Here is a 13,680-nt window from a genome sequence, read left to right as displayed (position 1 = left end):
ATAGCCTGTGTAAAAAATCCAGTCTATCTGTTGTAAGTTGAATTGAGTCTCCCCAAAATGCATACGTGAAGTCCTATCATCCAGAATGTGACTTAAAAATTGAGCTCTTGCAGATGTAATTGGTATAGATGAAGCTATTAGAGTGAGCCCTGAAACAATGTGACTGGGGCCCTTATGTAAAGGAGAAATCTGGGCACACACCCACACACACACGGGGAACCCCATGTAATGACAAAGGCAGAGAGTCGGATGATGCTTCTACAAGCCAAGGAATACCACAGATTGCCAACTGTCATCACAGGCTAGGGAAAAGGTCCAGGACAGATTGTTCCTCACAGCCCCAAGAAGAAATAAACTCTGTGGCAACTTGATCTTGAGTCTCTCTTCTCCAGAACTGTGATATAAGAAATGTCTGTTTAAACCATTCAGTTTGTGGTGCTTTGTTGCAGTAACACTAGCAAACTGATAGGCTCACGAAATATGTATTAAATATGAGATTTGGCTATTTAGAGCTTTAGACAGAAAAGCAATCTACATGGTGTAGAGCCTAGAAAAGCTCCTTTACAAAAAATGTTTTCCTTATTACTGTTTAATTCTGGATAATAGAGCGTTGCCCTACAATTCTTAGTGTAATATTCCCATCAAGTCCAACCAGCATTTACTGAGTAACAACTACACACAAGTTATTGCTCTAGGTGCCCTCTCCATTTATATTCAGGAAACTTTTACGTCCTTTAAAAAACTGCTGTCTTGTTAGCAAGACAGATGCAGACCAATGACTTTAATTCAAGGTAATAAGTGCCATATACTAACAGTTAATGGCTACTATTTACAAACATTACATGTCAGACACTGTTCTAACACTGTATATAGGTTATTCCAGCTAATCCCCCAAAGACTTGCATGGCATGGGTACTGTTTAAAAACCTCATTATAGGAATGAGGAATTTCAGACCCGTAAACTAAAATCACGCTTTAATGTAATTCTCTGATAACAGATAAAAGTAAGAGTTAATTATGCATTTAAAAGAAATGGAGAGTAGAGAGTTTTCAGGGAAAACAACAGAAAAATATGTGGCATTTGAACCAGATCTCGAGATGCCTAGGAGTTTCCCGGTAGATAATTAGAGTAAGAAAATCTCAGGCAAAGATTGAATTTGAGATTGAACAGCAGTGTAGAAAGCGGTATCTAAGTTGCGCTAGTCTTTGGAGAGTAGCCAGAATACACATCTTTGAGGACAGAAGAGTTACAAGAGCACATGCTGTCTTCTGGGTATAAAGCTCTTTCCCAGAATATGGTGGGAATGACTAGATTGAAAACATTCATATTCCAAAATCCACCCCCACCACCCCTGTGAATAATGTAACAATTAGTAATATTTCAGACCCAACTGGTTGACACCAAATCTAAACGTCTAATCCTGTCTTCTGCTACCCTTACCCTTTATATCCTGAATTATTTGCAATTCCTCCTACCAGCCCTGTGCCATCTCACCGCTGTCGTGTTACTTACACTACATTTCAACACACCTAGCTGCTAAGTAGCCAACTCTTTTCCCAAATGCATCCTGGTAATTCTAGTGTAGATGCATTATTGACCATAATCTTAAGGATCAAATTATGAGTCAGTGTCTGATACACATTCCCAAATGAAACTCTGAACTGGAAAGTGTCATATGAGTACTTACCTAGTCAAATACTGTTGTCTTGGACAAAGATTTTTAAATGTATTTATTTTTATTTTTTGTTTATCTCTCTCTTATCTAATACAATTATTAGAATGAAAAAAAAAAGGCTTTCTAATTTTTCTTACAATATATGCCTCGTTTACATGTACCTCATCAGTGTAAAATTCCTCATGCTTACTTCTTGTGTCGTCAAAGAATTACGAGGATGTCACAGTAATAAGCAAAGTGACAATAAATCTACACAGTAATGGTGAAAGTGAAGTTGAAGTTATTGCTTAAAACAGATGTTCACTCTAATTTTGTAGACCAAAATTAGCTTTGTCCTGAAAATGCAATTTAAAAATGACTCCTCCAGATATTTAACTTTTGAAAAACAGCATGCTTTCTTTAATATCTACCCTTAGTACACAATATTATCTGTTGACATTGACTCCTAAATCAGAACTCAGTGGACTTTGGTTTTGTTTATTTGTGTGCTTGTTTTGCTCCCTTAGAATTTTTGAAACACAAATCCCAGACCTTATTTTATACAATCTGAGTGAGTTGGTCTTAGCTGAGTAATCCATAACTAAAAAAAAAAAAAAAAAAAATCCAGATGAATGTGTAATCAGCCAGGTTTGGGAAACACCAAGCACAGGAAGTGTGTTTCTTAAACCAATAGTTTCAAAATACAACTGAGGACCCGTATGCTGAATTGCATACTAAAAAACAGATTCCTCAACTCTTTCCTTGCACTCCTATATCAGAACCTCATCATGTGGCAACCGAGGACTACATTTTTAAACAGAATTTTCTGATGATTCTAATGCATGCCAGGTTTCAGAATTATAGCACTATTATTATAGATATGGTGCTATTTAACAATTAAATTATTTTTTTAAAAAATGTTTCACTGTAACGCTCACTTTCTCTCAGTGAACAGAGGATATGACACTATCCAGTAAAAGCAGGCAACAAAGAAAGGTACCATGTTACAGTGGCTTGGGGAAAATCAGAGAGAGATCACTGAATTGAAGGGCAGGAGAATGACATTTTTTTTTAGTTCTGGTACTGACTCCGTGTTTCACCTCTTGCCATTTTACCCAGCTTCTAACCCTCAGCTTCCTAATCTGAGAAATGAAGAAGTTACCATGTGAATAGTTTTCAGACATGCATTTTTTACCCCTGCAGTACTACCTGTTTTTCAAACAGAAACTTACAGCCCAAATCTATAAAGCAGATAAAAGTGAAGTTTCTCTAATTGAAATGAGACCAGAATTCCTGAGGTCACACTTGGTCCCTCTATATATGCCGTGTTTCCCTGAAAATAAGACTGTGTCTTATATTACTTTTTGCTTCAAAAGAAGAATTAGAGTGTATTTTCAGGGGATGTCTTATTTTTTCATGTGCAACAATCTACATTGATTCAAATACAGTGATGTCATCTCCTGGAACATCGTCATAATGTACTTAATGCGTCCATCTGGCTGACAATCTTAACCGGGGTTATTTTCGGGGTAGGTCTTATTTTCGGGGAAACATGGTGTTAGGAGTCCAAGAAAAGCAATTTAAAAAATAATGAACTAGATGATCCTGAAGATGTTTCCAGGTGTCACATTGTGCGTTTGTATAATTCTAGAGAGAGCAGAGCTGGTTTTATCTTCTCTCTGTAGGGGAGAAGAATAACCTTCTTGAAGTGCAGACTAAATATGTGAATTGAATTTCCCTTGAATGAGAAAACTGTCTTCGAAGTTTTCTAATGTTTAAATGACAGCAATATAAATCTTATTTTAAATAGCTGAGTGATTGCCATACAAAGATAATTGCTAAAATATTTTTGTGTTACATAGTGTAGCTTCTCTTCTGCATAAAAAGTATCAGGTCCTTGAATATTTTTGAAATTTCTGTTTAAAGATACAATGCATCATGCATCTTTATGTGTGTGTTTGTGTGTTTGTGACATATGTGTGTGTTTGTGTGTTTGTGACAAAGAACTATTATCCAGAATATGTAATTTCTATAGCATAATAAGTAAAAGAGGACTATCTAATAGAAATATGGTTGAAAGTGTTGAACACTTCTTAAAGGAAGTTATACAAATGACTAATAAGCATATTAAAAGTCATTCAACATCATTAGTCATCAATGACTTGCAAATTACAATTACAACACCAATAATAGAAGGACTTAATTTTAAAAGATTGACAACCAGTTCTGTGTCACAAACACACACACAAACACAAATAATCCCATATGCATGATAACGTATGGAACTATAACTGCATATAAACAAACTGAGTATTTTCCCAAGTCTACAAATTGCTTATTTATTTTCTCAGTGGTGAATTTTGACAAGTATTCAACTTCTTTGGCACATTGTCAAACATTAATTGGCTTTCTTAAGTAAGTATTCATCTGTTCTGAACTCTGTGTACTCTTCCTTGACTTATCTATCTGTTCATCCTAATGAAAACATCACATCCTCTTTATAAATGAAATTTAAGAATAGTTTTAAAATCAGATAGTATGAGTCTCCAGTGTCTTTATTTTTAATGATAGATTTGAAAATTGAAGCTAAGTCTTTCATATTTCCATATAACTTTTAGAATTTGTCAATTTATTTAAATGAAGTTGTGGGGTTTGCATATATACAGAGGGTGCCAAAAAATGTATACGCATTTTAAGAAAGAAAAAAAAACTATTAAAATTGTAATACTCGATGTACACTGATAACAAAAGATGAATACAAGTCACGTTTGACTTCTGCAATTACAAGAGGTGCTTAAAGTGGTGACCATCAGAGTCAGACACTTCTGATTACCGAGGACTACTGCTTGGGCAATGATGACCAACACGTCCACTCGTGTACATTTTTTTGCACCCTAGTATTTATTGAATGGATTCTCATTTTTAAAATACTGAACCTTATAATTCATAAACATGACGATCTCATCTTCATCCATTTATTTTTATTTACATCTTTAATTTCAATTAGCCATATTTTGAAGTTTTTAGTGTAGATGTCCTGGATATCATTATTAGTTATTTCTGTGATTTCCATATTTTGGATTGTATCATAATTATGAATTATTAACATTAACTTACTAGTAGTACACTAAAGTTCTAATATAAACAAATAAAATGTATTCTTAAATATTGGTTTTGTATTGTGTATTATATTAAAGTTATTTATTATTTCTACTGATTATTTCATAGATACTTTAAGATTTTGACAGTCATGTCATCTGAAAATACACACATCTTTATTTTCCACCTTTATTATGTGTACTTGACTTTATAAATTATTTTTATTTTAAATAATCTAAAATAAATGGTTATGAAAAAACAGTGATGAAACATAAGTGTTCTATTATGAATTTGAAAAAAAGTGTAAGAGAAAAATTAAAGCTTCAGAAATGAAAGCCTCATTAGAGGAAACTAAATGCAGAGATGTACACAAATACTGTATTTCCCCAAAAATAAGACCTAGCCGGACAATCAGCTCTAATGCGTTTTATGGAGCAAAAATTAATATAAGACCCGGTCTTATTTTACTATAATATAAGACCTGGTCTTATATACTATACTATACTATACTATACTATACTATACTATACTATACTATACTATAATACAATATATTAGAATAGAATAGACTATATCGTAAGACTGGGTCTTATATTAATTTTTGCTCCAAAAGACACATTAGAGCTGATTGTCTGGCTAGGTCTTATTTTTGGGGAAACATAGTATGTGGAATGTAGGAATGAAAAAAATGAGCAAAAATAAATGAAAGTGAATAAGAGAGAAAAGTATGTTACAGATGTCATCTAAAATATAAAGGTACTTTATATTCTAATCTACTTATTCTTGATAAAGACAGAAAAATTTAATTGAAGAATCATAACTAAAATAATTATAAATGTGGATACAAAAAGATTCTCAACATCATATGTAATTAAGGGATTAAAATTAAATCAGCCATGGGATGCCGCTAGAAATACATATTAAAAGGGCCAAAAACGAAAACAGTGACAACACCAAATGCAGGCAAGGATGTGGAGCAGCAGATACTGTCATTCATTGCTTGTGGGGACACAAAATGCTAAGCTACTTCAGAAGACCGTTGGGCAGTTAATTATAACACTGAACATATTCTTACCATGTGACCCTTGACATTCACCCAAATCACAGTCCTTGCTATTAACCCTAGTTAACTGAAAAGTTAGGTCCACACAAAACCATATACCTAGATGTGTACCATATACCTTTTATTTATCATTACCAAATCTGTGGAGCAACCAAGATGTCTTTCAAAAAGTGAATGATGGTATATCCACAATGGGATATTATTCATCACTGAGAAGAACTGTCACACCAAGAATAGGCATGGAGGAACTTTAATGCATGTTACTAAGTGAAAGAAACAAATCTGAAAATACTGAAAAAATATATAATTATGACTATGTGATATTGTGGAAAAGGCAAAAATGGCGACGGTAAAAAGGTCAGAGGTTGCTAGGGGTTGGGGAAAGAGAGGGATGAGTAGGTGGAGCAGATAAGATTGTTAGGGTCTGTGCTATTTAGCATATGGTAGGTGCTTAGCAATTATTAGTTTCATTCCCCTTTTGTAAATCATTCTATCATAGAGCTGCAATGATTTTCCCAGACTATGTAAAATATCTTAACATGAGTTAGAAGATAAGCAATCTAAATTTTTGAAGTGAAGTAACAAAATGACACGTGACGATTTGACGATTTATTCTTCCCAGTTTGCAAATGTATTCAAGTTTCATTTTAACAGATTCAATAATTTCCTCCATCCTATGGTCATGATTCTGCAAATCATTAGAGCTGATATCATATTAATGTGCTTTTTTGTTTGTTTGTTTTTAAGTTTAATAAGTCTCTTTTGTGGTTGTGAATACTTTCCCTTCTGGAGGATTTCAGATATAGTAGTGAATATGACTATATACCTGTATCTGCCAGCTCCTCCTTGCCAGGTACACATACGTGTCAAAGGATGTTTAACTTGTGGTCTTAGCTCCAGACTTACAAACAAAGTCTAAAGGAGGCAACACATTGCTCTCATGCTTGCTTGTGGAATTCGGCTACTCAGTGAAATTTCCAGACATCTTTTTACATGGTCTTCCTTCCAGCATTCCTACTCCCTTGAAATTCATTCGTAACTCTTCCATCAATATTGTTTTTTGAAAATTGAAATACCATCACTTTCAGAATAAAATATGAACTCCTTACGTTGTCATATAAATCCATCCATGAATGAACATTCACTCACCTGACAAGCTTTACTTCTTGCCTTCTTCTCTTTCCACATGCCAGTTATATCTACATAGTAGGAGTTCTCTCTCTCTCTCTCTCTCTCTCTCTCTCTCTCTATATATATATATATATATATAGAGAGAGAGAGAGATGTGTACCATATATATATAGAGAGACATATATCTATATATCTATATATCTATATATCTATATATCTATATATCTATCTATCTATATCTATATCTATCTATCTATCTATGTCTATCTATCTATCTATCTATCTATCTATCTATCTATCTATCTATCTATCTATATATATATATATCTTAGATTTCCATGCCATTTCACATTACCTGTCTTTCGTAGAAATATCCTTTCTTTCCTTCTTTATCACATGTTTCAAGGTGTTTCATTATATAGCTCTATTCTATCCTCTATATGGTTCCCCTCTGTGTTTTTCATTTGGATGGTTCCTCGTATTGGTTCAGAGTACCTGGTTAAATTATCAAGCCAGATAAATAGCGTCCTATAGTGTAACTTCCTTGCCAACCTAGACCATAAACTCTTAGAGGTGAGGGCTAATATTTGCTTTCTTATGTTTATGTCTAGTACAAAGTTCGGAAAAATAGGAGTTTCTTATTACGTTTAATGAATGAATTAAGTAACATTAAATCTTGAAAGAAACTTAGTCTACTATGTTGCCTGCTTCCGCCTTTTACCTTTTTGTTCCAATCAGGAATAAAATATATCAAGAGTAAAAAGAGTAAGGAGCGTTTTTCTTAAAGTGGGTATTAAAATATGGAGTCCTAAGATGAAAAAATAAGAGTATATACTAAGCCCAGAAGTAAAACATGTATCAACCTTAAAGGATCATTAGAAGAAGCCATGGCATAAGTAATTATTTGGACTACAATAGACATTACACTGAGGGACTTATATTTCTTACAGTTTAAAAGACAATGTCATGGTGTAAAGATTGCTCCTCCATGTTATTATACGAGTGCCAACTAAAGTTCAGAGACGCCAACTAACTTGCTCAGGATTGTTTAGCTAGTGAGTGGTTGACCTAATATTTAAACACTGGATCCTTCTGATTGCAAAGTTCAGTCTCTTTTAACAACGTCTGAAATTAATTTTCCCATAATAAACATGCGTTGCTTTCCACACTTTTCACATGCCATGTGTAAATTGCAGGGCTCTGATTTTTGAGTGTTAAAACACTTGTGTGAAAACACCCTGACAGTGCATTATAGTGGGAGGGGGCTGAGAGTCCATGTACTGCTCTACCACTTCTGTGCCCAGCCTGCTTCTTCTGCAGCCCTGTAGGTATGTGCAAACCACCTTTAAAAAGTCCGTAGTATGCAATGCAAAGAACCTGGCTTTTCCATCCCTGAGCTGTGTGACTTTAGGTAAAGCATTTCATCTCTCAGACCTTGGTTCCTTCATATAGTAAATGGAGATAATACCTACCTTGCATCTTGAAGGGCTATATGTATTGAGATTGAAGGTTTATACAGAGGATGCCAAAAAAAATATCCACATTTTAAGAAAGGAAAAAACGGTATTAAAATTACGCTGATGGTAATCTCTTTGAGCATTTCTTATAATTGCAGAAGCCAAACGTGACTTGTATTCATCTTTTGTTATCGGTATATATTGAGTATTACAATTTTAATACATTGTTTTCCTTTCTTAAAATGTGTATCTATTTTTTGGCACCTTCTGTATATATATATATATATTTTTTTTTTCCAGGAACAACTATACTGTTATAAGAGTATATTGAATATGCACCATTATATATTCCAAGAGCCATTATGCTGTTATATTTCAGAAACCATTTATATATTTTTTTCAATAAATTGTTCAATAAACTCTAGCTGTTACTATTAAAAAATAACAAAAGACCAAAACCAAAAATATCTTGCATGAAATGTTGTGCTTGTTTTGTTTTTTTTTTTCTTTTTCTGATGTAAGTTGATCAAAATGTAACTAAACCGTCCTAGAACCATCTTTCTAGAGCAATCTTCCTCAGTTTAAACTTTCAGAAATTGGGCATTGCCACTAGCTATTTCATTAAGGTAGAAAGGGAAAGCAAATCAGATCCTCTGGGAGTCAGAAACACTTTGTTTCAAATCCCTGCTTAGTGTATAACCCCTTGCTGGGTAAGCTTACGTGAATTATTAATTGATTTTTATCTCAATTTCTACACTTTAAAAAATAAAATTAAAATACCCTTACAGAGTTTTGTTTGTTTGTTTGGAGGGTGGGTTGAGTGTAGTTCAATTAAATATTTTCACTGCATAGAGCAGTGAAGGATACAGAATAGGTACTCTGTAAATGTTGAGTCACTGTTATCCCTTTTCTGAAAATTAAGATGTTTCCCTTAGATTTTGGATGTTTTCTTCATTCTCCAGCAAATCCTCTTTATCCTATTAGGATTGTATTGGTTTACTGAGGTTTTAACCATTCACAGATTTCTTTTTAGTGTGTGTCCCAAAGCAGTTGGGATTCTGATTTTCCATTTTAACATATTTATGAAGGATTAAGCATCAAGTATTCAGAAAAATATTAAAGTGAAATAAAACACACAAACAATCCATTAGAGACAATTGTGGTAAAGGCAGCTTCTGCTATCAAGTTATTTCCCTAGCAGAAATGCTGCAAGTAAAACAGTGTAAAGACACACAGAAAGGATTATTTTGGGCAGCAGAAAGAAAGGTTGGAAAATCGCCAAACTTAATGGGTGTCTACCTAAACAGTAGTTCTGATCTATCTACTGCTGAATGTTTAAAATAGATTTCTGCTTTTTATTTGTAAAGGAATAAGATGACATTATGGAGAGTTATAGTGATGATACCCTGTAAATGTTTCATATCCTCTTACCTGATAGCAATATTTTTACAGTAGTTGGCAAAAATGTGAACAAAGGGTCATTTTGTAAAATTACCTGCTGTACTAAGGGTAGAATAAAGGACACAGAGAAAGAAGAAAAATAATATTTTCAGGTTATAGTTTTCCTAACATTCATACTGAAATATGAGGATTTTTAAAAATATAAAGTTCCTATAAATATAATATCTAGGGGTAAATTTAAATTATTAATAAGATTTTTGATGTGATGTTTGGGTAACATCAAACATTTTATTTTCAGTATGTTACTTCTACACTGTCTCGTAAGTACTGTAAAAAGATTTGTAAAGCTCTTGGTAATGTAAGAATATCACAGATAAATTAGGTTTGCCCCATTGCACACTGTTTGTTTCTTGTTTGTTTTCTATGCTTGTGTCCATCTTAACTTTTATGTACTTAAGTAACTCAGTCCTTAGAAGAATTCACACTTGATACCTGAATAAACTTTGGATGGTCATTATATAAGCTCCATTTTAGCAGAAATACGATCTCTTCTGTTCAATGGTCTCAGTGCCTAGGACAGTAGTGTCTAGTGTGTATTAGGTGCTCAATAAATAATGTGCAAAGACACTAATTAATGCTTTAAAAATAGTAACTCTCCAAATATCTGAAGTTGAGTTCTGGGGAAGGAGGGAGAAAGAAAGGGAGAAAGATCTAAATAATTGACATCTTAGCATGAGCAACTTTGAAAGTATTTTGTTTCTAAAATTGAGGGATATGACAAAGTTAAACTCAAAAAAGTCCTCCTGGATAATTCATACAAGGATTTCATGAGTCCCAGAATAAAACTCACGTTCTGCGATGGCACTGGATCATGTATATCATCCAGGAGCTGAGAAGCCATAAATAGCTTTGAAAACATGTCTCTGGTGCCCCAGGCAGTTTCTAGAAGAGATGAGCTGACAGTGGAAGTCAGACTTATCCATTCCGTCTGAAGTTTCCAAAGTACACTGCTTAGTTATAATTGTTTGAAAACTTTGGTTGGCATTTATTCCATTTATCATTGACCACTTCTGAAAAGTAAAAATTTTGCCCTTGGCCTTTTCTTCCTTATAAGTTACCATGCACTGTATGTAGGACAAAATTTGCTCTAATTGAATTTATTCTTCTCACCTGTGCTCTAAGAAAGGGCTTTATGTTTCGGGATGATTCATTCACGACAGAACTCTGGTTTGGGGCCACTGTCATTTTTCATATGAAGAGTTAGTAAAATGAAAGTATACTTCTGCCCAAATAGTAGGACATCCGACTTACTAGAAATATCTCAGATGGCTATAACAGCCAACTAAAGATGTCCTTTCGTGATCATTGTGGTGGTGTTGCTGGTGTAGGTGGTGTGTGTGTTTGTCGTTGCTTTCAGGAGTCTTTCCCCAGTCTGTACAGTTCATGAGAGCAGTCCTTCGTGTGTCTGGTATTGGTCAATTTTGTATCATCAGTGCCTGTCAAGATGCTTGATATATATAATAGATGGTCAATTTGGGGTTGTTGTTGAATAAATATATATATGAATAGTTAATGTTAGCACTATAAGGTGCCAGAGGATAAAAAATGGGTTAGATGGTCTTTGTAGTCAGGAGCTCTCAGTTTAATGGAGGAAATAGGTGTGTGTGTGTGTGTGTGTGTGTGTGTGTGTGTGTGTGTGTGTGTGAATATAATTATACAGTTAGGTAAAAACTACCAGTACTACCAAACAGCCCAGTCCCATGGCAGCACAAAGGAAGGCCTCTAAAGTCAGACTCATGTAGGTGGCAAGGTCAAGGAAGGTTTCTGAGACATGCCACTAGAGTTAATTGTTGAAAGAAATCTAAGATTTAGCCAATTAAGGAGAAATAAGGAGATAATAAAAACAAGTGGGAAAAAAACTCCTGTTTAATAGATGCCTGAGTTAAACATAGTGAGAAGAAACTTTTCTCTCCTTTTACTTTTTTTCTTTTCTAATCCTCACTTTTTCTTTTTAGTTTCTTTATTCTAACAGCAGTGTGAACATTACCACAAATATACATTTCCTCCAAAGAAAGAGAAGCACAGTCACTAAAAGCAATAATCATAAGCATTCTTCAAAATGGCATACAGGTCACGTTCTCTCCCTAGAATATGTGAAAACAGAAGTCTTACATAGAGTACTAGGCACTTTAGTTTCTATGTCTTGTTGATGTGATTTTTATCTTTCATCACTTAGGGTTTTATCTGGAAAAATCTCTTAATGTCAAGGCTATATTTTGCTGAACTTTCATTAGAGGCCGTTAGTTTGACAGTGTAAGTAAGATTTTCTATGTAATGATACACTAACAAGCTTCGTGTACATTTAATTCATTCAATTAAAACTGATGGCTGAATTGCATTCCTGTGTAATCCAAGGTAAATTCTTTTAGTTTTATATCTTGGAATATTATTAAAACACTATTTATTGTATTTACTTACTACTTAAAATGTAGTGTTTCTTTAAAATGTTGCAAATCTCCCAGTGTTTCAAAGAACAGTACCAATATTATATAATTTAGTCTCTTTAATAATAGTGAATTGTTTAATATGGAACTAACGAGGTTGTTCTGTGACATGGTAAGATTTCTCATGTATATGTATATTATATATTATATATATATATATATATATATATATATATATATATATAATTGTTCTTATTTGTTTTGTGTGTGTGTATCCTCAGGAAAAAAAAAAGCCAATATATTAGTTCATGTATTCCTGTTTTCGATTTGTGCCACTCTGTTTTCTAAACTTTTCACATTTAATTTATTTTTTAGCTGTCTACTTGATTCTTATTTCCTAAGAATATTTCCAAGAATTTTATTGTTAATAAAGTTTTCTGTGATCAAGTACATTTGAGAAATGTTATGTTATGTGTCCCTCTTGGAGATTTATATCATGTATGTGTATGTTAATTGTTATGAGAAGTCTTGTAGTAAATTGTCCTATTTATATTTATTTAATCTAGTGCCATGTTAAAGAGAAGACCAGAAAACCACAGGCCCAAAATGGTGTCACTTGCGCTAAAGCTTGTGATAACACATAACACACTAGATTTAGTAACTGACCTAATTGCTATGTCAAACCTCTCCCAGAAATATAATCTTAATCAACCAGTCTGGAATTTTCTGGTCAACACCAAGGAGATAATCTGTTACGTGGACTCTCTCCATGCCCTGCCCACACTCCCAGTAGAAAGAAAAGGAAATCTACATAAAAAAAACAAAACAAAACAAAAAAACCTTTCCCTTCTTTCTCCCCCAAAGATAATGTCTTGGTCTAAAATTAATCTTTTCTTGCTTTTGGGATGCTGCCCAATTCATGAATCACTTGAAATGAATTATGTGAAATTATGATAGTCTTAAGAAAATATGAAATATTCACTTGGAAATATATCAGGAAAGCCACATCTGACCTTGAACATTTTGCTACCTTCTATCCATGTCTGTAAATTCTACTCCTTCAGAGACTGTGTTTATCATGGTCAAAATAGAAAAATAAAAACATCTCCAAATAATTGAAATGTGAGGGAATTTAATTAAGAAAATTACTTATAGCATTGCTGAGAAGCTGTGACAGGGTTTTACATTGTTTTGGATCACCATGTGGTTTAAATAGAAGCAGAGGATAAAGAGAACAGCAGTGAAGCAACAAGTGAAAAAGTACTGGCTGAAAGAGAGCTGCTTGCAGTTGGGGAGTAGAGGATCAATGCGGAAAAAATAATTGGTATTCCATAGTTGAGGATAAGGGGCAGACAGTAAATATACCTCATTTCTTTAATCATTCATTCAATCAAATATCCATTGAGTACTTAGTACATCGTTGTGGATAC

This window comes from Rhinolophus hipposideros, assembly GCF_964194185.1.
Source record: "Rhinolophus hipposideros genome assembly, chromosome: 10".
Taxonomy (NCBI): domain Eukaryota; kingdom Metazoa; phylum Chordata; class Mammalia; order Chiroptera; family Rhinolophidae; genus Rhinolophus; species Rhinolophus hipposideros.
Note: the sequence above shows the minus strand (reverse complement) of the source record.